General features: G+C 37.6%; 1 long non-coding RNA gene across 3 annotated transcripts in view; it reads left to right on the top strand.

The window, feature by feature from the left end:
- The window catches only part of LOC107143042, a 60,516-nt gene extending 35,326 nt beyond the window's left edge, over positions 1 to 25,190 (top strand). The window contains exons 1-4 of one of the 3 annotated variants that reach the window (XR_007350656.1): positions 8,217 to 8,407; positions 12,283 to 12,326; positions 17,701 to 17,855; positions 21,042 to 25,190. This is a non-coding gene — a long non-coding RNA (uncharacterized LOC107143042). Of the gene's footprint in view, positions 1 to 8,216; positions 8,408 to 12,282; positions 12,327 to 14,197; positions 14,908 to 17,700; positions 17,856 to 21,041 lie in introns of those variants that run through there. The other 2 variants (XR_007350655.1, XR_001502614.2) reach the window with 2 other exon arrangements.
- The last annotated feature ends 293 nt before the right edge of the window (positions 25,191 to 25,483 follow it).

Raw genomic sequence — 25,483 nt, 5'->3', positions numbered from 1 at the left:
GACTAGGAATGATGTGAATACAAGAGATCAGTATGCAGACTTTTGGGCTAAGCATGAGTTGTTGATAGAAGACAAATGATGCTGCTTGAAATTGTGACTCGAAAAGCAAGTAAACCATGAATCATCCCAATGTATAAGCTTGTAATCAGAACAATGGAGAACTGATATGTGAATAGTTGTCATTTACTCTGTTCTTGGCAAAACATAGACCAATTCATGTCTATGCATGCTAAATGTTGTAACATGAACACAATTTATGTTATCTAGAAGAGTCAACACTTCTGTTTCCAATTCACTTGATTTTCCCCCCTACAATATGTTTAGAAAAAAAAAAGGTAGGAAAGAACATTGTGCTTTCATATAGAAACCCCCACATTAATAATGGCAGGACCAAGTATGTGTAAGCTTATATAGTACTTCAAGACAGACAGAATGCATTCTCGTCTTTTAAAGTAATTAAAACATTCTTGTCAGTGTAGTGTTATGTTTGTCCTATATTTTACAAATGAGGAATTATCCTTGGTAAGATGAAAAGAGTTGCTTTTGGATCTATTCATATGTCAGGGAGCCAGCAGCAAACTTGTCTTCACCTTCAAACTTTGTATGGTCACTATGAAAATGTTAGGCAGAGCACCAGTAAGTAAAGGTACTCTATTTCATGATGATGATAAGATTTAAAAAAATAGTGAATCTATTTATTTGTTTGCCCAATTAAAATGTAAGCTTTATGAGGACAGATATTTTGTTTTGTCTCTTCTGTCTTCTGGTGCCTTGAATAGTAAGTGCCTGGCACATAATGGGTTCTCAAGATTTCTTTATAACTCAAAGAATAATATGTTACATTTTCAAAGACATTTAACAAATATTATTTTATTAGTTGTCATAGCAATCTCCAGGTTTTCTGATGCAGACTTCAGTATTCTTTTTATTATTCCACATTGTATAAGACTTAAAAGATGACTTTGAAAATTTGTGCTGAGAAACTAAAAGTAGGATTTCTTAGTTCGTTAAGACCAGTCCCCTAATAAGGTCCCAGTAGATCTTGCCTCATAGATGGCAAGTACTGACTCGTGTAGGTTGGAAGGATGGTGTTGAAAGGCATGTAGAGAAATTCATCTTTGAGGAACACACATACCTGACAAGATTAAAAAATAAAAAAATTAATCTATATCAAATTCTGTCTTTCCTTCATAAGAAATGACATATGAAGGTCATCTTACATCAAGGCCACTTAAGTGTCTTTCTTTACTTTTATCTTTTTTTTACACTTATTAAGAAGAATCAAAAAGTGTTTGAATTTAAAAAATTAGCAAGCATTTCAGTTTGGTGTAAGGCTGTGTGGGTTCTCCTCTCACAGCCTGATGTTTTGGGGAGAAGGAGCTGTTGAATAAATGGGAGAGAACTTCCACTTCAATTTCCTGCTGTCAAAATCAGCTCAAAAACCCTTCTATTTAAATTGTAATGCCAAAATTTTACATAATTTAGAAGGGTCTTATTTCTCATTCTCTGTCCTGAAGCAACAGCCCTTCAAAGGTGTATTACAGTGTGTTTCAGGCAGAGGTTGCTCACCTATCTGGCTGTCTCAAACCTCTGCAACTCAGGTAAGAAGTGGGAAGGAGGGAAAGAGGAGCACTCGCCCCAGGCATGGGTCTCACAAATACCACAAGGTCATCTTGTGTTTAAACTGTTTGTTCACAGACAGGTCCTCACTCTCATCAAACTCAGCTTCCTCCTTAATTTACTCTGGAAGGTTCTATGGCTTCCCAGCCTGTAGCAGTGGGTCAATGTTTCTCTGGTTTGAATGTTTGTCTCTTCCAATATTCGAATAGAAATTTAATTGTCATGACAGTGGTATTAAGAGATGGTACTTAATAGAGGCGGTACTGAAGAGGCGGCTTGGCCAATGTGGGCTCTACTTTCAAGAGTGAAATTCATGTGATCAAAACAGGCTGAGTTTGGGCCCCTGTTGTTCACTCTCTCTGCCCTTCTGCCATTTGATGATGCAGCTAGAAGGGCCTTGCCAGAGGCTAATATCTATTTATTTATTTATTTTTGTGGTAATGGGATTGTGGACTGTGGTACAAGGCCTCACATACACATGTTAGGCAAGCACTCTATCACTGAGCTCATCCCTAGCTCTGTATGCCAGCATCTTGATCTTGGATTTCCCAGTCTCTAGAATTATAATATATTTCCCTTCTTTACAAATTACCCAATATCAGGGTGCTTGCCTTGCATGCAGAAGGCCCTGGGCTTGATCCCCAAAACTAAAAGCAAATATTACCTAGTTTCAGGTATATGTTATAACTGCATGCGCGCGTGCGCGCACACACACACACACACACACAATTAACATTAAGATGCAAGGAAGGCACCAGAAAGTATCATGATAACTGTTAGAAATAAGTCTAATGGCAGCAAAATGTAGCCAAGTGAGATTGGTTAGGTGAACATAACTACTGCTCACTACCCTCTAGGGGCACTTGTGTAGACTGATTGATTCTAGGGCTAAATAACTTCATAAGCCTTTCATGAGTCACAAGACTTGTGCATAGAAAGTCACTGATGCTTGTAACAATGGTGTGAATATTTTAAAAACTCTTATAAATTAAGCATTATCATTATCCTTTTTCCACATTTACAAACGAAGCATTCAATTATGTTTAAAAGATTGAATTGTGTTTAATATCATTATTATTATGTAATACTGGGGATTGAAACCAGAGCTACTCTACCACTAAACTATGTCCTCAGTCCTCTCTTATTTTGAGACAGCATCTCCCTTCAGGCTGGCCCAGAACTTGTGGTCCTCCTGTTTAAGTCTCCCAAGTCATCATGATTATTGGTGTGTATCACAATATCCGGCTTAATATCATTATTTAACAGGGATGCATGTGGTACAATTTTAAAGTGTTTGAAAAATCTCTGTAGATGAAAGTAAAAAGCCTCCAGTTACCTAGTAAAATCCTGCTATGTGGAACAGTGAATCCCTCAGTGATGTCCAATAAAAAGATGTTACTTTTCTTGGATGTAGCAGTCTGTTTAATTATGGGAAGAAGAATTTGTGTGAAATCTATAAAATAGCCACAGTTTTCTTTCACAATGCATGATGATACTATGGTATTTTGTCATCTTTTCTTTGAGATATAAATTATTTTAAATAATGCTTTTAAAACCAAGGTATTGGGGCTGAGGTTGTGGCTCAGTGGTAGTGTGCTTGCCTTGCATGTGTGGGGCACTGGGTTTGATCCTCAGCACCACATAAATAAATAAAATAAAGGTATTGTGTCCTACAACTAAAAAAAAATTAAAAAAATAAAGTATTAACAGTAAACTTTTTCTTGAAGCTCAACATTCTACAAAGTATGACATTACTTCCAAAAATAAGTTTATGTGGTCACTCGGGAAGTACTTATCTAGCATGTATGAGACCCTGTGTTCTAGTCCCAACATTGGGGGGGAAAAAAAAAGAAGTGTTCTTTTTTTTTTAATTTAGTTTTTTTTTCTTTTTAATGTGGTACTGGGGATGAACCCAGTGCCTCATACATGCTAAGCAAGTGCCAGAAAATTAATGGTAGAAGTACTATTTTGTAAAGGATTATATACGAATGTTATTATATAAAATTTTGCAAAGAAACCATTATATATAAAATTGTTCTGCCTTAAAAATAGTGCTTAGGGTTTTAGGTAACTACCGTATTGCAGTGTTTCATTGTCATTGATATTACTAGTGATCCTAATTGACCTTAAAACTTGTGATCTCTATTCACTGGATAATATTCACCCAATAAAATGAGTGAACAGAACTAACTTTGTATATACAGGCACATGTCCACATCCTCCCACGAAACCATATAAAACCCATAGCAATTAAGATGTTAGCCCAGAAATAGCAATGGTTATTGAGAAACAAAATTGGAAAATGTTCTTTTGAAGAAATATTTCTTTTGCTCCCATCCTACCTTTCTCAAAACAAAAACCAAACACCTCTTCCTTGTAATAAATGAAATCAAATGAGGTATCCTTAAAAAACTCAAGCCTCAGTACACTCCATATGCAGGAACTAAGTCAGAACTCACAAAAAAGGCTAGATATGCAATGATATAAAGCAATAGGAAGAAGAATTACCCTTTTCTCCACCTTTTTGATGGAGAATTCCATGAAAGAGTGTGGCGGCAAGAACAAGTTCCTCTAAGTGACATTTCATTTCTCTGCAGCTGGATGGATTAATGCTGCTTCTTGCAGCTCATGCATTACTAGCTCTAGTGCTCTAGAAATGAAAAATCATGTACTCAATTCATTCTTTATTGCGTAAATGTTATACAAAGAGAATGGAAATTTGCATTTGGGTGTTCATTCCTGTTAAAATACTGCAGACTTGGTAACAGGTTAAGAAATACTATAGTGCCACTGCTCTTTCATATTTAGCCTCCATAAAACAGCTTAAATGGATTAAATGTATAAGGTGAGAAGTGAAAGAGTAGAGTTATGTTAAATTGTGTGGCTTCTAAATAGAATACAAAAACTTGATCACCTTTTCAGGGCATGACTAAAGAGACCCACCTATAAATCTATTTAATGGCCAAATCATAGGGAACTAGAGACATCCTCAAATTTTCAGCAACACAACTCAACCAAAAGGCCATTGGTGTGCAAAATTCAAAAGAAAGTCCAAGTCTAAAGGAATACACAGTGAAAGAGAGAGATTACTGAACAAAGTGCCTGACAGCAGATTTAAGACTTACATCTGGTCTCTTCCCATCAGGACAAAAGAAAGCAAATTTCACACAAGCAAGTCAAAGAAGCAAACTTGGGTTTTCATTTGTTAAAAGAACAATTTCTCCCCCTACCCTCCACCCCCACCCTTTTATAATGTCCCTGAACCATGAGGTTTAGGCCTAACTAGTAAGGTTAGTGCTTTGGTGAAAGTATGTGTATGTGGGTCTCTTTAGTCATGCCCTGAAAAAGTGATGAGGTTCTTGTAATCTATTTAGAAGCCACACAATTTAATATAAGTCTTGATTTGAATCTTGAGAGTTTGAGTTGGGGTAGAAGGAGAGGACTGAGTGGAGAGAAGGGGAGGTAAAGATGTTAAACTTCTGTTGCTTAAACTTCTATAACTGTGGAGGTCCCTTTTAGTGATGTTAGCCCCAAGTAATCATAAATTCTTTGTAGAAACATTGTTTGAAAAAATTAAGTCGAATTTAAATAATCATAACTGGAAGACTTGTCTGCCCGTGCAAGGATCACAAAATTATACCACTCAAAATTTATTTGGAAGATGAAATAAATTCTGGGACAGAAAAAACATTTCCAACTTTGTGGTCAGCACAGGAGTCTGTGTTTATGAGTTGTTTCTTTAGAATATTTGATATCATCAAGGTTTTATCTTCAGATCAATTTTTGGATAGTAATTTCACATGCCTGCCCAAATTTTTTACCAACCACGTAGAACTTTGGAAAAGAGTTCTCTGTTCCCTACAAACTTCAGGATGCACCCTCAACCCCTTCTCTCTCTACAAACACTCTGGCCACCAAGTTATCTGCTCCACACTGAACTGCACCCTGGGAACTCAGTGAGGTCTGAGTGGAACACACACAACAGACGAGAGTTTGAATTTCTGTCCTCTGTGGCCTTGGAGGCTGCTTTTGGAAGCTCACAGAATTAGACTGGATCTAATACTCAGAGGAAGGAATTGTTTGTGGTGATAACAAAAGAAAAAGGGAAGCACTTGAGGGTTTAATTGAAAGTCATTATGGCCTTGGACTCCTGCCAATGGAAAATTTTCAGAAAGCCCACATCTTGAAAGGAAGTAAACCCCCATAAAGTTAGAGGAGGAAAATGCTAAGACACTAAAATCTGAGTTATTGTGTTAGCAACTTTCCCACCCGCTGTCATGAGTAAGAATTTTGCATTTTCCAAAACTTCCCTAAAATACAATGTAGAGGAATAATGATACACAAAGAAATACAATAAAACTAAAAAAAAAAAAAAAAAGTCTCTGTCTTAGAGAAGTCAGCCAGTTATCTAGTTCCATGGGTCTCTGACCTGAAGAAAACCATAGCATTGTAACAAAAGCCTGAGGGAAGCGGAATATATTCTGTTTCCTTTCTTTCTGTTTCTTTTGACTTTTCCAGGAATTCGGATAGTCAGACAGAGAAACTGAATACTCCATTTCTTGTAGATATCTTAGTGTCAGCAGAGGAGCACTAAAACAAAGTTGGCGTGTGTCAAGTTACCAATGCGTTGGTCAGAGGAGCGAGGGGGAGTTTAAGATGTATCTAGAAACATTTGTAAAAAAACAAAAAAAGTACAAGCCTCTTTTGCACATCGGGGACATAAAGACGCCCAAAGGCAAATTAATTTCTAATAACTGTTATTAAGTACATTGTTGGAAAGAAGAAGTTGAGTCTTTAGAGAGACTGGGCAGACAGGTTGGGTCAGGTCTGCACAGTGGGGTTGTTGCTGCCGTTGCTGTTTATTTGTGATTGTGTTGCTGTGTTTGTGTTTGAATGCTGCTCGCAAGTTATGTATTTCCCAGTTGGCCACAAGCCCAACAGCTCCCCATTGTTTCATACATAATCAGATTCCTATATTTATTCTTGTAAATCTTTAAGTTAGTAGTTTCAGAGGAAGCATGATGTTGTCAGATAATAAGAGCAGAAGCCATCTTTTTATGAATGCCTTACAGAGTGTAAGGCACTCGACACATTCACTTTACAGCAATCCCACTAGTAGATATTAATCATCCCACTTTAAAAGACTAAGAGCGTACTGAGTACTAACACTGGAATTTGAACCCAGGTAAGCTAGGCTCCAACACTGACTTTCCACTAAGCCTTGACTTCTTTGTGATTGGAAGTGACATTATACTGTATTCCAACTTTGAATATATTCCTCTTCAAAGAATAGGCAGGAAAAATAATATCTATACCTTGTTAAGTTCTGATACAAAAGACTGCAAGAACCTTATACCTCCACTAAGATTCATAATAGAAAGAATGAAGCATTTTTTTTTCTGCATTAAGATCAGCAACTACAAAAACCAGATTTTTTTTCTTTATACTGATAATATTGCCCCAGGGCCCAAAGTGGTCAACTGTTGTCATAATTCATTTGGCAGATCTGTCAAAGATAGCTCAGTCATTTGGTCTAACAAAATATTTTTTAACAGTCAGGATACACACTTGATTTGGATCCAGGGACAAATGACTCTCCAAAGGCTTCCTGGCAGGTTGATGACGCGATGCATCAACTGGATGTATCAGGACTTAATAGTAGTGAACCATGGAGTACATTTAAAATGCTCACATACATTCTCAGATATCATAGTATGTAACAAATTTCATTGCCTTCAGCTCAATGATATTTAGAATATGTGATACATCAGTCTTTCTGCTCTGGGATTTAGTAATGGTCCAAGGTTGTTGTCTTCTTTTCTAATGTAAAAAGCTTAACTTGAAATATGGGTCATTTATCTTGGGCATACTTTGAAGTGGCATATATTCAATCATGTCATAATACATAATAGCTTATAATTTAACCATGAAGCTACAGCCACACGTCATTTACCCAGAATCACTGAGAATAGAGATGTTCCTGTAAGTACATTTTCCTGAATACCTTAAGAGTATCTCCAAAATTATAAAACCTATACTTATTTTTATTCATCTAGATTTGATTTAATCAGGCTTAGTAGTGAAATTCAACTACCGAATAACTCAAAGTTTTTGTGTTATTATCTCTCCCACCCACCCCTCCACCACCACCCCCCAGTGCTACTAAAAAGACAAAAAAAAAAAAAACCTGCACTGCAGGATGTTGCTTGGATTTTTGGCTCAACCCACATTCAACCTGCAGCACTTCAGAGACTGAGGATGTTTTCTCTGCTTTCCTTTCAGGGCCTATGCTTTCTTCTATTTTTCTGTTCAGTTTAATTTTATATTAGAAATACATGCTAAGCTCTTTAAATCTGGAGTTCAACTAGCCAGAACACAGATCCCATGTATTCTCTTGTCTCATGTATTACACTTCTGTGTGGAGATGATGTAGATGGAGAGGTGACCACTCTTGTCCATCCTCCCAAAAGATGTCACTTCCCAACCCTGAGGATTGCAGACATTACCTTATTTAGAAAAAGAATCTTTTCAGACCTTCTTAAGTTTCCTGAAAGGAAGAGCTTATTCTGGATTGTTCAGCTGTCCTTAAATCCAATGACAGGTCTTTATGAGATACATAGAGGATGTGAACACAGGAAAAAGTTCTGTGGAAACAGAGGCAAAGGTCAGAGGGCTTCAGTCACAGGGAAGGGATGGCAGCAGTCCCCATGAACAGAAAAGGCAGGAGATAGAATCTTTTCTGCAGCCTCAACTGAAACCTTGATTTATATTTCTGGACTCTAGAATTGTGAGTAAATAAATTTCTTCAATTTTAAGCCATCCAGTTTGTGCTTATTTGTTACACAGCCATAGGAAACTAATATAAGGAGTTTTCATTAAAAAAATAAAATAAATAAATTCGGACTGTGTAGAAGGGCTTTAGCTCTTTTAGTTTTTTTTTTAACTAACAAATGTACATGTTTTTGATTTCACTCTGATTTCCTGTCAATAGCAGTGTTCACTAGTGCCTACGTACACTGACACTATGTGTGTGTGTATTGGATTAGAAGCAAAGGTAATTGCCATAGCCAGAAAGCATTCTGGGTAAAAGTCTTTCCTTCTCTCATAAAGTCCATCTTAAAATTATGTCTTCAAACTCTGTATGACAACAAAACAGCTCATGATTTAATTTACATTGTCTGTCTCTTTCCATACCACTTTTTTTTCTCACTTCATGCATTTTCTTAACATTTTTTAGTGAATAACTTTGCAAGTTTTAACTGATGGAACTAGCTCATCTATCCTATGTAGCACATGAAAGATGTGTCCTCTTAAAATAGGCATGGATATGTGTCTTTCTATGGGCAATTACATATGAGCATCTCTTCAGGGTAATGCATTTACTTGCTCATACTCAACCCTCAAGTTCTTTCTTCCTCTACCCTGATGGTCATGGAGGCTCCTGATGCTGTAGAGGGAAAATGGGATTTAAGTGACCTGGAATGTTAAGCTGATATATGGAGGTCAACACCCTCAAGAAATGTCTCACTTGGTAGGCACAGGCCTACTAAGTAAACAGTAAACTTTTCCTGTTATAAACTGCTGAGATTTGGGAGTTGTTTGCCATTGTTGCATAGTCTAGCTGATTGTGAGCCTATGGTAAGCAATGTAATTTCCTAGTCAATTTTAAATTTCATAATTAATTTTAAATTCTGACATCATGCTTCCATTTTTAGAATTATTTCAAACACAAAAGTATTTTATGAGCTATATTACACCTTGCAAAGAGTTGGCTTTATTTGAGTCTGTAGTTCAGTATTATATGACAGCCTTTGTCTTATGACAGGACTATAAAGTACTAAACACAGATTCATCTATTTTTTGTTATTGTGAAAAACTAGTTATTAATTTGAAAATGACTGTAGAATCTTCTAAGATATTTTAAATGTTTGTTAGAGAATCATAAAACCAATTTGTTTTATGACTGAAAGAGACCAGCACTCATCAAACCAAATATTTTCACTTCCTTTGGCAAATGGCTTATTCTTTGGGGTAAAAAGTACAATATGTACCAGAAACATCTTGACATATCAAGAAATCAAGATGGTTTTCAAAAACTAGTGGGTTATGTCAAAAGTTCTGACGAACATGACTAAAGAGGCTCCTACTATCCAAGTTGGGAAAATTTCAACACCAGATTATCAATCTATAGACTAATTATATTAAATATTTTTTAAAATCAGGAGTTCCTAAGAATAGTAGTGACAGAGGGAAACAGAGAGAGAGAAAGAGAGTGAAAAGAGAAGAGAGGAGAGGAGAAGGGAAGGGAGGGGAAAGATACTTTCTTTCGGAAACACATCAACATATCTTGAGATAAAATGATATAAAAACAGGGATTTGCTTAAATTAATCCAGTGGAAAGAAATGGGGTGGTGGGTAAGAAGTAGGTGTGAACATGGACAAAGAAAATTCACCTGAGGTTATCATTGTCGAAATTGAGTTACACATAAACAGCAATAGATCTTATTGTCATTTTCCTTGCTTTTGTATCTGTTCACATTTTTAATAATGCAAATTCTAAAAATCCTCATTTTGAGTATATAAAAGGCAGAACTACTTGGAAAAATGGCTAATCGTAGGTTTTGTGAAATGGACAAGATTTTAATATACCAAAGACCAAGAAAGTTATTAAAGACTTTTGGGATTATGTTGCAAGGACTTCATAGTCTAATTGAAGAAGAACCCACTTGCCAATTTGGGCAGAAATAAGAATAAAAGCCAATATGTTTGAACCCAGTAATATGTAATGATTTTAAACAAACAAGACCTCACCATTTTCCTTTGGAGGAAGCTGGAGAAATAATTCATTATTTTTAGAAATTTGTAAAAACAGAGAAAGATTTAAGTATGTATCTCATCTTTCTATATAGCTATAACTCAGGGTAACAGGGTAACCAAATATTTCCCAAGGCGAAGTTTGTTCTTAGAAGTACCCAGCTAGTAAAGGTAGAAGGCATGAAATTAGCCTTCTATCTTTAGAAGGAATTAGCATATCAATATTTTGCAACCCTTAATAAAATAAGGGATCTAGACAGGAAGTTCAAGAGACAGAGAAGCATATTAAATATCATCATAACCATGCAATTAGCAAAGTCCAGATTGAGTAACCCTATTGGCAGATGATCTTCTCTCCCTTTCTCCAAATAAAGAAGGACAGAGAGGGAGACAATCTATAGTTTACAAGACATTTCAACAATTAAATTTTATGGACAGCATGTGGATCCTATTCCCAAAGTATTTTTTCATGAGTTTGACAATTAAAAGCAAGGGGCAGTGATGCATGCCACCTGTAATCCCAGCTCAGGCGGCTGAGGCTGGAGGATCAGGAGTTTGAGATCAGCTTGGGCAATTGAGTGGACCCTGTCTCAAAACAAAGTAAAACAAAACAGAAATCAAAACAAAAATTTGACAGAGATATTTGAACACTGAATATTTGGAAAAATTGTTGCTAAGTTTTTTAGTATTAGAATTTTTTAAAAAAACAAAGTAATCTTCATCTTTTAAAGATATATATATATATATATATATATATATATATATATATATATATATATACCAAAGTATTTATTTATATCATGATATGAGTCTGGGATTTGTTTGATAATAACCCAGAAGATGAGGTAGGATATGAATGAATAAAAATTGATCCCAAGTTGATAACTGTTGAAACCAGATGATAGATGCATGGGGATCATGATTTTTTTCTTTCTATTTTTGTCTATGTTTAAAACTCACATCATAATGTTAACAATGACAGCAGCAACAACAACAACAAAACCCAAAGATAAGGCCCAGAGACCACACAAGTAATTAGGGACAGTCAGACCTGAGCCTGGACTCTGGACTTCCAATCAAATACTCTTTCCCTTATAACAAGCTGTTTTGCTGAGAAGCCAAACTTCTGGGGTACCAGATACGTGCCCAAAGCTTGACAAGCCAACGAGTGCACTAGGGAACACACTGTGGTGCGATCAAATACTCATACAAGCAGCTCATCAGCAAGCAGCCAAGTGGCAAATTGGGATTGACTGGGAGTGCAGAGCAGCTGTTGACTTTTGAAGTATTGCCCAGAACTCTTGGCTTGTCCTCACTTGGTCTTTAAGGGAGCCATTTCAAAAGCAACCCAGACTTCAGAATGCCCAAACAGAGTTGAAAGTCAGCTTCATCTGTTGCTAGATTTTTCTTGATCACATCACAAGAATTAGTTATTGCTGAGATCCATATAGTCTGACTGGCACGGGGGGTCTCATGGTGGTAGCTGAGGTCACAATGCCTGGGCACCAAAGATTAGAGAATAGTTAGTTTGAAGTGTCATTTCTATATTGTTCCAGGCAGCTATATGACTAGACACTAAAACTAAGACACTACGGCTGTGGCTCTGGCATTGTTGGGATACCTGGGCTGGTGAGTAGGTCTGTGGGCATCTGAAAACCAAATGAAGATCATACTGAAACTCAGAAAGGTGATAAAGTAGCAGTGGCAGCTGCATGAAACCAGGAAAGGGGCACAGAAATCTTTCCAAGAAGAGAGACACTGGACCAATATGTAAATGCAGCTAGCTAGGCAGATGGTCGCTGCTTTTTTGAAGTATCCTGATTTCTGGGTTTTGTTTTATGTTCACAGGTTGAAGATCTCCTCGAAGGTCATTTGTGGCACAGAAAACCAGGGTGAAATTTTTTTATTCTCAGTACGAATACTCTGATTCCTCCATAACCAACATTCAAGTCTATCTTAAGCAGTTGCTCCTATTTCAATTGCTTTTTTCCTTTCCAGTGTTCATTCCCATTTTTCTTTTTTTTTTTATTGGTTGTTCAAAACATTACAAAGCTCTTGACATATCATATTTCATACATTTGATTCAAGTGGGTTATGAACTCCCATTTTTACCCTGTATACAGATTGCAGAATCACATTGGTTACACATCCACGTTTTTACATATTGCCATACTAGTGACTGTTGTATTCTGCTATCTTTCTAACAGCACCCTATACCGCTTTTAAAAATGATCATTCCCCCATGTGCAGCGTTGGTGGAATTATTAATCAAATGGGCATGGTTTGACCCATGTTTGCTAATCGGACTTCCTAGTAGGATATTGCAGTTGTGATTTATCACAATAGTGACCTCAGAGTGTCCATGGGGTCAAGCTCTTTAGAGCTCTAAAACTTTCCTCCTCAGAAGCCTGTCCTTTCAAAGGCCAGAATCTTTTCTTCATTCCTGTGACTTGTCTATTTTCTGTAAGATTCTCTTTTTGCTTAAGTTGGAATTGGTTTATGTTGCGTGCAATGGGACTTAGATGCCATTTTCTCCATGAGTCTCATCTAGGTTCTAAAAGAGAACAAATCAAGGATATTAAATATTCATTTACTTTGGGGGACAACAATTTTCAGTGCTACCTAACTGAAGTTATTTGCATACGTATACATAGCATTCTTCTATGCTCTTTAACTCGTTCCTTTGTCTCGGTATTTTTTTTATTAGTGCATTTTAATTGTATGGAATGGTGGGATTCATCATTACATATTTATACATGTACTTGGTATAATGTGACCAATATCATTCCCCATTGACTTGTTCTTAACAAAAAGCCATTTGGTACGAAATGTTGGTGTGTTTTTGGTTTTCCTTTTTCCTTTGGGGGGAAAAATCATAAAATACTGTATTTTTTAAAAAAATATTTTTTTTTAGTTGTAGGTGGACACAATACCTTTATTTTATTTATGTGGTGCTGAGAATGGAACCCAGGGTCTCACACATGTGAGACAAGCACTCTACCACTGAGCCCCAGCCCAAGCCCCAGCCCCATATTGTTTTATTTTTAAAGGGCACGATACAACATACTAATATGACATTCATATCTTTCCTCCTATGTCTTCTGAAGTACTAGACAAACTTAGCAATAGTATTAATAGCATGAATCTGAAGTAGGATGAATATTCCTTAAAGTCCAAGAAAGTTCACAATGCTCAGAATTCATATGCTCCTCAATTCTTTTCATCTATACTTTCAAAAAGAGATTTCTTCAAAATTTTTTCCATGAAAAGAAATTATAGTCTGTATAAATTGAGTGTAAGTTTATGTGATGCACACTTTTTTTTGTTTTGTTTTGTTTAGATACTCACTAGACCATAAGATGAGTTAAGATACTTCTTGGGCATGGAGAGAGGGGAATGGGCTTCTTACTGGGGCAATGAGCCTTCTTATTCACAGGTAATGCTTGAACCCTGGAAGGTAGACGGCCACCTTAGCCTTCAGGGTGGAATGAAGTAGAACTCTGGAACTTTTCCTTTTCTTAGGTTCATTCACAAAGGTCCATTCTGGCTTTCTGACTCCCTGTTATGGACTGGATTGTGTCCCCCAAAACTTCTGTGTTGAAGTCTTAATTGCTAGAGTGACTGATAAGGCCTTTAGGAAAGTATTTAATAACAAATGAGGTTATAAGGTAGGACCTTCACCCATATGAGAAGAGGAAGAGACACCAGAGGTCGGTCTCTCTCTCTCTTTCTCTTTCTCTCTCCTCACACAGAGGAATGATTATGTGAGGTCAAGACCTGAGGGTGACCAAAGTCTGCTAGCCAGGAAGAAAGGCCTCATCAGAAACTAACTCTGACAGTATCTTCATCTTGAACTGTGAGAAAATACATTTCTGCTGTTTCAGGCACCTGGTCTCTGGTATTTTGTTATGGCAGCTTGAGCAGACAGTACTCTCCCTGCATATGTTCTACAGTGCCATCATATATGGCTTCACTTTTCAGTTTCAGTTACCTCAGTCAATTGTGATCCAAAAATATTTATAGAAAATTCCAAAAATAAATAATTTATAAGTTTTAAATTGTCCACCATTCTGGGTAGCATAATGAAATCTCAGATGACCCAGCTCTATCCTACCCAGGACACAAATCATTCCTTTGTTTAAGATGTCCAGGCTATATTTATGACTCACCCATGGCAGTTAGAGAGGGAGAAAGACCACATTCATTTAACCTTTATTACAGTGTATTGCTATAATTGTTCTGTCTTTTTTTTTACTAGTTATTATTATTAATTTTTTACTGTATCTAATATATAAGTTTAGTTTTATCATAGGTATTTATGTATAGGAAGAATATATAAGATCTGGTACTGTTTGCAGTTTTAGGCACACACTGAGGATCTGGAATGTATCTACCATGGATATATACGGGGACTACTATACACGGTATTTCCACATATACCTCTCATGGACTCCAACAGCCTGTGATTCTCAGGTAAGATCTATTTAACATTTCTGTCAATACCCCAGATTGACAGACTCTCAACTCCCTTTCTCCTTTACATCATTTATTCCTCCCTTCCTGCATGCCATGACTAGCCCCAAGCTGCGCCTATGCTCTGTGACTACATACAGTGTGGTCCCCGTGATGCTTCTGCTACAGTCCCAGGCAATCACCATTGCCGTCTTCTGGCACTTGAATGGTGGTGCTTACCTGCTCTTCATGTCCAAGACTTTAGGAACAGTCTTTGTGCTTTACCATCAGCGTCTCTTGTCATTCTTGTATAATTTCATGACAGTAGCCTCTATCCTATTAGTATACCTTCCTGCTCTCTCTCTCTCTCTCTCTCTCTCTCTCTCTCTTTAAATCCCACAACTACACATAGCCTTTTTTTTTTTGCCCAGCATACATACGGGACTTCTGAGGGTTAGGTCAGGATGGATTCAAGTCCAGCTTCACTCTGTGCTTGGGCCCACTGGGCCATTCTTTCTGGGTTTTTAAAAATTTTTTTTCAGTACTGGGGGCGGAACCCAGGGACATTCTACCATTGAGCTACATCCCCAGACCTTTAAAATATTTTCTTTTAAATTTTGAGACAAGTCCTCTCTCAGTTGCCCAGGCTGGCCTCAAACTTGCAATTCTCCTGCCTCAATCTCCTGAGTCACTAAGATTATAGGTGTGCCCCACAAGCCTGGCTTTTGGATTTCTTTTCTTAGACCTGTTTTTGTGCTTAGCACATGATAGGGGATTTCATTGTCTATTCTGCAGTTTAACCACCACTGTCCTTATTCATACCCTTTCAGTATGTATCAGAACCTAGATTTTAAAAAGCGTTCTACATCTTTCCCTTGAGTTTGCTATGACCCATGAAAATTAGTGGATGATATGTTTCCCCAAATCCATGTGTTGAAACCTAATCCTCAGTGTGATGGTACTGGGAGACGAGGCCTTCAGGAGGAGACTAAATCATGGTTAGTGACCTTATAAAAGAGACCCCAGAAAGCTCCAGCCCTGCTTCTGGCAGGCTGAATGAGGAGCTAAGGAGGAAGCATGTGAGAAAGTGGGCCCACAGAAGCACTGAATCTGCTGGGGCCTTGATTCTGGATGCCCAGCCTCCAAAAGTATGAGAAATATATTTCTGTTGTTTAAAAGCCACCCGATTTGTGGTATTCTGTTACAGCTCCCTGAACAGATACCAAGACAATATATCTCTATAGTAGCTGAAGGCTTGTCTAAATTTACATGCTATCACATCCAAGACTCTTTCTCCAGCCAAGTGGTTAGCTCAATCCCTGTGGGAGTCTTGCCAGTTGGATTTTTTTTTTTTTAAATCCCATTTTAGTTGAGCTCCTAAGATACAGAGGTGAATAATGCATTCAAATGAGTGAGGAAGACAGCACTGTTATAGCTCAAAGAATTCCAGAGAGGATGCACCCTCCTCATGCTCTTTGTGTATTCTTGCCTGCTACTAGTCCTGCAGTGTCTTGCCTGGACAAATCCAAACTTGTTTGGACTTCACTTTCACCCCAAATTTCCTTCATTGCAGAACATTTTCCTTTTTTTGTCCTCCAATATCAGATGGATGTGTTTAGAGTCTCTTATAAACATCCCTTTCCTCTCTTGTTTTTTAATAACTTCTGGAGCGTTGCTGGCAAGAGTGACAATCTATGTCTCCATATTCCTTGCTTTCCTTACACCAGATACCACTGAGGAGTATAGTCCTGGCCCATCTTTACTTTGTCTGGATACCAGATGTTGGTTACAATGGCACAGTTCTACCAGTCTTCCAGAGGGTCTTGGTTGGTTTTTCCAGAGGAAAAGTGCTGTATACTATTGCATGCTTTATTCTGGTGGAATTCTTTTGATTAAAACCTAGAGGAGGGTATAGAGTTATAGCTCAGTGGTAGAGCACTTGCCTAGCTTCTGTGAAGCCCTGGGATCAGTCCACAGCACTCCAAAAAGGGAAAACAAGGGGCTGGAATTGTGGCTCAGTGGTAGAGTACTTGCCTGGCATGTGTGAGGCACTGGGTTTGATTCTCAACACTGCATATAAATAAATAAATAAAGGTCCATTAACAACTCAAAATAAATAAATAAATAAAACAAACAAAGCCATTACAGGTAATGGTTATGTAACAACTATCATTCATCACCTGACTTTCCATCTCTTTTTGGAAAATATAGTGCTGAAAAATGTTGATGGTGCAGGAGAATAAAAACATCTTTCCCCCCTTCTCCTGGGTTCTCAAGCTAGGGTCCCATAAATCAGACTAGCATAATAGAGATTAACATGAACAAAGCCTTAGAATGATTTTTTATGCAATATAAGTTTGCTGTTTATAGGAGGCTTCATAAAGAAATGAAGACCCAAGAAATAATTAAGCCTGAATATTTTTGTGCTAGGATTGTGGAGAGTGGAAAGTCATGGGGAAATGTGATAAAACAGAAGGGATGAGCGAAGGACAGCAAGCTGGAGGTGACACAGCAAGGCCTTTTTACTCAGAGTCCTCTTGGTGTTCTTCCGCCTTCAGACACAGGGTATTCCAGTTTTCTGGCCTTAGTGGAGGAGAGGGAAGTCACAGTCCTCTTAGTGCCAGATTTTTTTTTACTAATTATTATTATTAATTTTTTACTGTGTCTAATATATAAATTATTCCTTATTCCTCAGCTTTCAATATCTGACATGTTTAGATATTTTCTTAACTTGTTCCACATTTTAGGGTACCATGTTCTGAACCCTGTCAACAGGTAAAGCAGTGGTGACTCACAGTGACTTTTGCACTTTAGGTTGGCTCTGTCTGCAGAATCCAAGATGTCATCAAGCCAGAAAGGGAGTATCTGTCAACTTTCAAAGAAGTTTGAGCAAGAGGAAATAATACTTGGGGTGTTCCCTGAATGAACAAGAAACCCCCATTTGCCCAATTTGGTACAGATTCCTTAAGGTGAGAAATTTCAAGGTACAAAACAACTTACCAATGTTTCCTGCTCATCATTATGTCTGTTACTACAGGAAATGGCACGTTATTGTTAATTCGTTAACGTCAAGTCAGTACTCATCTGTAACTTGTTAACATTCAACAATTATCATGTAGGATCTTAGATTATTGTTATTTGAACTCTGTAAGCTCAGGAATAGTTGGTCTTAGACTGTGGTCCTATTAAGGTGTCTACTCTTGGTATGGTTTGGTTTTCGCGCTTTGACCACTTAAGGCACTTGCATAAATAAATTTATAAAATTGAAATAGTGCTTTCCAAAGTCAATTATTCTAGATTTTTCCATATTAATAGTTATACAACTCTTGAGATTTATTTGTCAAAAGTATAGATTCATAAAAGAACACCAGGAGTTCATTTTGGGGGACAAGCCACATCAAGACGTCTCTCCTGAAGGTAATCATTATTATTCCATATAATTCCCACAGTAATATGCTATGTAAAATCATCTTGATTATTTTTGCCTTAGGGTTTCAAGATAAATTTATATTTTGTGGCTATGGGGAGAGTTAACATCCCATCCATCTGTCCCCCCACAGTAGCCTGCCTCCACGGTAGCCTGGTTTTTAACAGGCATTAATCCAAATGCTTAAATTTGTGGATAAAACTGATTTGCAGAAACAGTGATGGCATCAAAAATGATGGTTGAACCACATAAAGTCGACCTTCTTAACTCTGCCTAGGTAGGTTATCAGCAAATTCGTCTTGCCAAAGAGATTAAATCTGATTGACACGTCTTAAACTAGGATGGTGTTGGTGGGTGGCAAACTGACATCGAGGGAGAACATAAAAGTGTCATATTAGTGCTGTGAAGATAATTAATTGGGAGGTCATTATGCTAAGACAGCTCCAGTGCCTTGGGCTCTTATGGAAGCAAACCCAAACCCAAATCAATATAAACAGTAAAACAGAGCCCAAGCTTAGCCCTTCAGAAACTGCCAACTAACCTCTAAACAGAGAGTTTCCACAGGATCACACCAAATAAGGCAAATATCTAGCCTTAGCCTTGCTTTTCTTTTGCTTCTGAGTTCAGTCTGTAAAGCCCTCTGCTCATGCTGCTAACCCAGGGCTCTTTGAACCTTGCTCTTCCAGTTTTGAGTGGTGCCCAATTCATGAATCCTTGAATGAACAAGTAAACACTGTTGAATTGACTTTGCATAAAGTTATTCTTTTAACAGTGCTAAAATTTTTTCACCCTCAAGTGAGGATGATGGGAAATCACTTGGGGGTTGAGGAACTTTGTCAGATCTTGAGGATGATGAGATATTGAAAATGAGAGATTCTGGCTGAACTGACCTGATAGGATTCTTGCTAACACTGGGCTCTTGAGGATATGCCCAAGGACAGGATGGAATTGAAAAATAAAGCTTAGCAGTGCCAGACTTGATCAAGGAGAGAGCCTTCCTCATTAGTTCATTCAAAAGTTCCAATCTGCATATTATATTCATGAAGAATGTGGGCTTTTTTTTTCCTTCAAAAACCAAATAAATATATAAAGAACCATAAGTGATTTTATTCTTTTAAAAATCAGTACTGGAATTTTCCTTGTTTTGATAAATGAAACACATATTACTCTCACAATAAGCAGATGTTCAGAAAAATCTTCAACAGCAAAATAAATTTAAGTACAGCAATAACCACCCAAGAAAAGCTTTAATTCAGTCTTCAATTTTTCTCAAATAGTTTCTCCTGCTTTCTAAACAAAATTCTAGACATTAGGAGAGTTTCTGAATCATCCTTAAAACTCCCCCTTAACTCTCCTTAAAGTCTTGTCTGGAATATGAACTCACACTCGATTCATGAGGCTCAGCCTGTCCTGCACATCAGTAAAAGAGATGGTCCCCTGTGAACACATCAGGCTCTCTCTATCCTATGCTATTTATTTATTTATCTATTATTTATTTATTTATTGGTACTGGGAATGAAACCCAGGACTTTGGGCATGCTAGGCAAGTGTTCTACCACTGAGCTTCATCCCCAAACCACCATCCCATACATTTTTTTTTTTTTCTGAAAAAGAAAATACTTATTTTGTTTTTTGAGTCTTACATCCCTGTCAACTTTCTTATGCTATCTCAACTTTCAAAATTTTTTCACATCAATGTTCAAATATTGTAATACCTTAACCTGGTAACCTGCTTGCTATTTTTGTAATGTAAATGATGCTAGTAGTAAAGTGAAAAGCTGACACCCTCTTGCAGGACAGATCAAGTCAGGTGATTATTTTTTATATTCATTTACACAAGAAAGCAAACATTTGATTCTTAGCTCTTGACATCAACTCACCATAGTCTCTTGGTACACCCGCTGGGGATGAGGGAATGGAAAGTGAAGGCTTAAAAAGTGAAGGACTGAGTAGCGCACATTGACAATCCCTGTTTTGCCTTTGGGCTCCAGAGGAAACGTGCCAGGAGACACAACCAGAAGGAAGAGTTGGTTGGTCTCACTAGGCCCTGGGAACTTCTGTATCCCTAAATTATTATTCCAAAATTATTTCACCTTCCATTTACTCACAAGGATTTGACCCACAAGGTATGTAGTTTTTAAATGAAGGCATAAATAATTCTAAAATAAAACAAACTAAACAAGAACAAAATCATGCACCCCTTGGCCCCCACCTTATTTAAAATTCTCAGATGCTTTCGAGGTAAATGAGACCTGCTGTGGAAAATCAAGACAAAATGTGGATTTATTTATTTTTTTTAAGGTAGACATTTTTTTTCCAAGAGAATGTGTGAACCATGCTTTTTAAGGAAATTACATCTTTTCCCATTTTTCATCTCTTCCACTTACTGGCCATGGCAAGCAGGTTGAACAGATGTGATGGAAGAATTAATACCAGTCTTGGGAACATGTAAACAAAATATTTCTTTGGAAATGCTCACTTTTAAATTCCATCAGTTCAATCGGATACTGCAAGAACCTGGATTAGGGAAATGATTTACACCTCTCAGGCTGTTTGTCCGAACTTGGAGCCCTTTTGTAATTCGAAAAACGTGAAGATGAATGTAATTTTTCTCCCATGAACTGGCACAGTGTTTTAAGATCTTGGTTTGAGGGAGATAACTGCGTTTGTTTTAGTGTTAGTAAATTCACCTTAGTAAGAATTGTTCTTTCTTTTCTTTTCCTTCTAGACACATTCATCTCCAACTCTCCCCTGTGAAAGAGCTGCATAACCAGTCAAAGAACAAGTATATAGGATTAGCACATTATGAAGAATAAAGAGAAGCTTTCAGCTCTCTGTCATGGATGATATTTATCACATTCTTCACGACTGGCTCTAATAACAGTGAGAGATAAAATAGGTTTGATGCATCTCTCCTGTACGAGAATTTTACAACTGCAACTATAAGAAATCCAGGAGATGAAACACGTACTTCTCCCCTCTTGCAGATTTTATTAGTCTTAAAAATGAGAGGTGTGTGTGGTGGGGAGACTATTTCTACAAAAGTGGGCTTGGATTTGCTGTCTGTTATGCTAATGTATTCATAGGAAAAGCTGGTGCTGAGGGCGGTTCTCCAATTAAGACAAATGAGGCACATTGAATTTTTCCCCCAGGGCACAGCAGGGGTGCTGGCAAAATCTACTTTATTCTTTTCTGTCAGGACTGAACTGGAAACAAAAGCATGAAAATTCAACACATCCACTTACAGAATAATAAAGGCTGTTGTTTAAAGCGTGAAGAGTTTTGGCACCCTTCTGGGGCCTTATGCAAATCGCTCTTCCTCTCAACTGCTACCACACCATCATTCTTGGAAATTAAAGATGTACTTGGTCGGTTAACAGCTGAAAGGAGAAGAGCAGCCTGAAACTCAATTAGATTTGTATTAAGCAAATAAATCAGGACTGACTGATATTGGCTAAACTAAAATGCATTATGGGCTGACAGTAATTCTAATTTGATTGACAAATACATGTTGTATGTTATTAACCTAAGTGAAAGATAAGAATCTTTTTTTTTTTTTTTTAAGGATTTTGTTCTGGTAAACAATCCTGTTTCCCCTTAAACTTGCTCAAAACATTAAAGAGAGAATACTAACTCGGTACTCTTTAAAATCCGTGCTCTAGAACACAGGAAATCTATTTTGTTACATGCTAAGAGTTTAAGACAAAATTAATCTGTTGAAAGACATTTGTTTTCATGGATTTATTTGGTGTCTTGTGACATCTCAACACATCATTTGTCTGCGGAATGGAGCGCACCAAGCACTATTATTAAGGTAGCCAATGCCAAACCACAGACCTGCATGTGGCCCATTACTTATCTGGAGCTCTGCGGTACTTGATGCTTTTCTGCACTAAGACATTGTGAGGTTCAAAGTCATGAATGAAGGTTTTAATCAAACCCTCCAGTGCTTTGCAGGGGGTGAAAAGTAAACTATTTACATAGAGCATGAATGTGTTAGTGTGTGCTTAGATGAACAGGAGCTTTTGCCTTGAGAAAAGAATTCTGGGAGTTTTCTTTGTAACTTATTTCCTTGTCTTTGTTGTTTACACTTTTCAACCTTAAAAAGATATAGGTGATTCCATTTAACATCTTGATAAATTATAAGGAAGTACTAACTTAATACTTCTGCTTTGACAGTACCATCTTCTGTTTTCTTCCTGGCTTGCTTTTCTGACTGGCTACCAGATTAAAGAGTCATTGTTATCTTTCAGTTATCTTTTCTTCTATCTTTTCCTTCCAGGCTCTGTTTGCCAAATCATGCTGCACTTTATACCATGTAGGTGCCAGGAACTATCTTCCCTCAGAAACCTGTCCCAACGCTGTCCCTTGTGTGGGCTGCCTCCTGCTGCTGCTCTTGTCAACACCTGCTCTTCAGTCTTCTCTTTCTCCTCTCTGAGCAAATCTAAGATATTTAGCCAAAATAGTTTTCCTGGACACCCAATGCCAATTAGTCCTCCCTGTCATGATCAATAGTACTCCTCATTGATACTAAGAGAGACGGAAGAACATCACAGAATGAGATTTTATGAATTGCCGAGATTCACAAGGAATTATGTCCATTCTCAGAATAAATTCTGCATTTTAAACTTTCCAAACATTTGCCCTCTCAGACCTTCCAGCTCTGTTCTCACTTACTTCTTCTTCTTCCTTGGCACAGCTGGCCACTGGCCATCAGGTGGACTCCTTTTTCTGTCTCATCTTGCATCTAGTTTTTGTTTTCTTGCCTCCATCTCTTAAAAGTAATCTGATGTTAGTTTTTTAAACTTCAATATTCCATCCAAACACTCCTATATAATTTACTAACAACAATCGCTACTACTTGTTGTAGGTTTAGAATAACTTTGTTCCATAATGTTGATATGGCACCTTAGTTTATTGAATATTTTAAGATGAAGGAATTTCAAGAAGTAACACATGCAGGAAGGGCTTCCTGACCTTCCTTAAAATGGGTCCTAAGACCCTTCATGCGAGAGGTGCCCTTCCTTATCTCCAAAAACACATTTAAGGAAATCCTTATCTATAAAGACAAAGGGGTGTTAAGAGCAATCTGAGGGGTGGAAGTGTAGCTCAGTGGTAGAATTTAGCATTGAGGCCCTGGGTTCCATTTCCAACACCAAATAAAAAGAAAAGAAAAAGAACAGGCCTTACTATTTCTGTATTTCCCCCACTTTATTACACTGAACTCACGCTTCTTTTGACCTATGATATTTCTCTGGACTCCATTCTTCACTAAACCTATCATAAGCACCCAGTTTAACCACTTATTTTGGTCTTTATTGAAATTTTTCTTATTAAACAATACCTTGCCTTTCCTCCTCTCCCCAGTCTTAGGTAATCACTGCTCTGCTTTCTGTCTCTATGAATTTACTACTCTAGGTGTCTCATATAGACACAATCATATAATATAGGTTCTTTTGTGACTGTCCGATTTCATGTTGCACAATGATAATGTCTTCAAGGTTCATCCTTGTCTGTAGCATGTCTGAGAATTTCAGTCCTTTTGGAGATGCAAGTACACACGCGTACACACACACATTACACTTTGTTTAGCCACTCATCTGTTGGTGGTCCCTACCTTTTGGTTGTTGAGAATGTTACTGCTTTCAATAGTGGGGTACAAGAATCTCTTCTGTTCCCTGACTTCAGTTCATTTAGGTATTGAATCTCAAGATTTGACAAAAACAACATGATTCTTCTTATAAACTTTTTATTTTCCTTCTTAGACCCTTTCATGTCTTCCTCCCAACCATAGCTCTTACAGTAGCTCATTTTCTTCCTGGAGTCATTTTCTGCCTAGAAATAAATACAACTTTATATCTAATGACAGGGCAAAGGTAAGTCAAATCAGCAAGGTGATATTGTCACTTCTCCCAATCACTCTATAAATGTGCAGCTAGTTTGGAGGAAGGAACTTTGCCAGATCCTAGATCTGTGATCAGCTTCCCAACTAAAACCAAATTATATCCAGAAGGATATAAATTTCACACCACAAATTCATATCCACAGTATCTCTCTGCTTCCTAGAGTGCCAGAACAGGAGTGGAAAAAAGTATACTTGAAAGGGGTAGATTGACACCTGGGTAAGGGGAAGGCTCTGTTCAAACCCAATTAAATAGATGGTGCTATTACTACCAACAGGGACAGTATTTTACTGCATTGCTATAGATCAACTGCTAAATACTGTTAGGATGTCTTAGAGGCAATGATGTGTAAGAACTCACAATTGTTTGAAGGCAGTGTGATAAAGATTTTATTTATTTATTTATTGTACTGGGATGGGACCCGTGGATGCTTTATCACCAAACTACACTCTAATCCCTTTTTATTTTGAGACAGTGTCTCACTAAATTGCCCAAGCTGACCTTGAACTTGCAATTCTCCTGCCTCAGCCTCCTATGTTGCTGGGTATTACAGATATGTGCCACTGTGCCTGACTGTGGTTGAGATTTTTAAAAATCCCAGAGGCAGAGTACTTTTAACTCACAGCCATTTGGCAATATTATTTCCACTCTCCATTCTGCCCTACTCCCCTCTCCTGCAACACTTAGAGCAAATCTTCTTTCTGGATTTAGTGTTGAAATTAGAGTCTGTAATCTCTTGAAGTAAAGTTCCATCCTTTATTTTGTTGACTTCACTATGTTTTAAAATATAAGTGTGCCAAAGAGCATATTGAATTCTGAATTATGAGATTGCACATGTACTTGCTGTGGAAGATTTCAATCCACTAGTAAACGTTTAACTTGCCTCCAAAGCAGGTGGTCTTGACCTCTAAGGCAGTAATGTATAAGGAGGTAGAGATAGAGATGGAGATAGACATTGGGAGCTTGTGATTATTTATTTTTTTTTTAAATTTTTTATTGTGGGTTGTTCAAAACATTACAAATTTCTTGACATATCATATTCCACACTTTGATTCAAGTGGGTTATGAACTCCCACCTTCACCCCATACACAGATTGCAGAATCACATCAGTTACACATCCATTGATTTACATATTGCCATACTAGTGTCTGTTGTGCTCCGCTGCCTTTCCCATCCTCCCCCCTCCCCCCTCCCCACCTCTCCCCTCCCCTCCCCTCCTCTCTCTCTACCCCCTCCACTGTATAACCCTGAGGGTCTCCTTCCATT

Source organism: Marmota marmota, unplaced genomic scaffold (assembly GCF_001458135.2).
Source record: "Marmota marmota marmota unplaced genomic scaffold, marMar, whole genome shotgun sequence".
NCBI lineage: Eukaryota > Metazoa > Chordata > Mammalia > Rodentia > Sciuridae > Marmota > Marmota marmota.
This window is presented reverse-complemented; position numbering and strand designations above follow the sequence as displayed.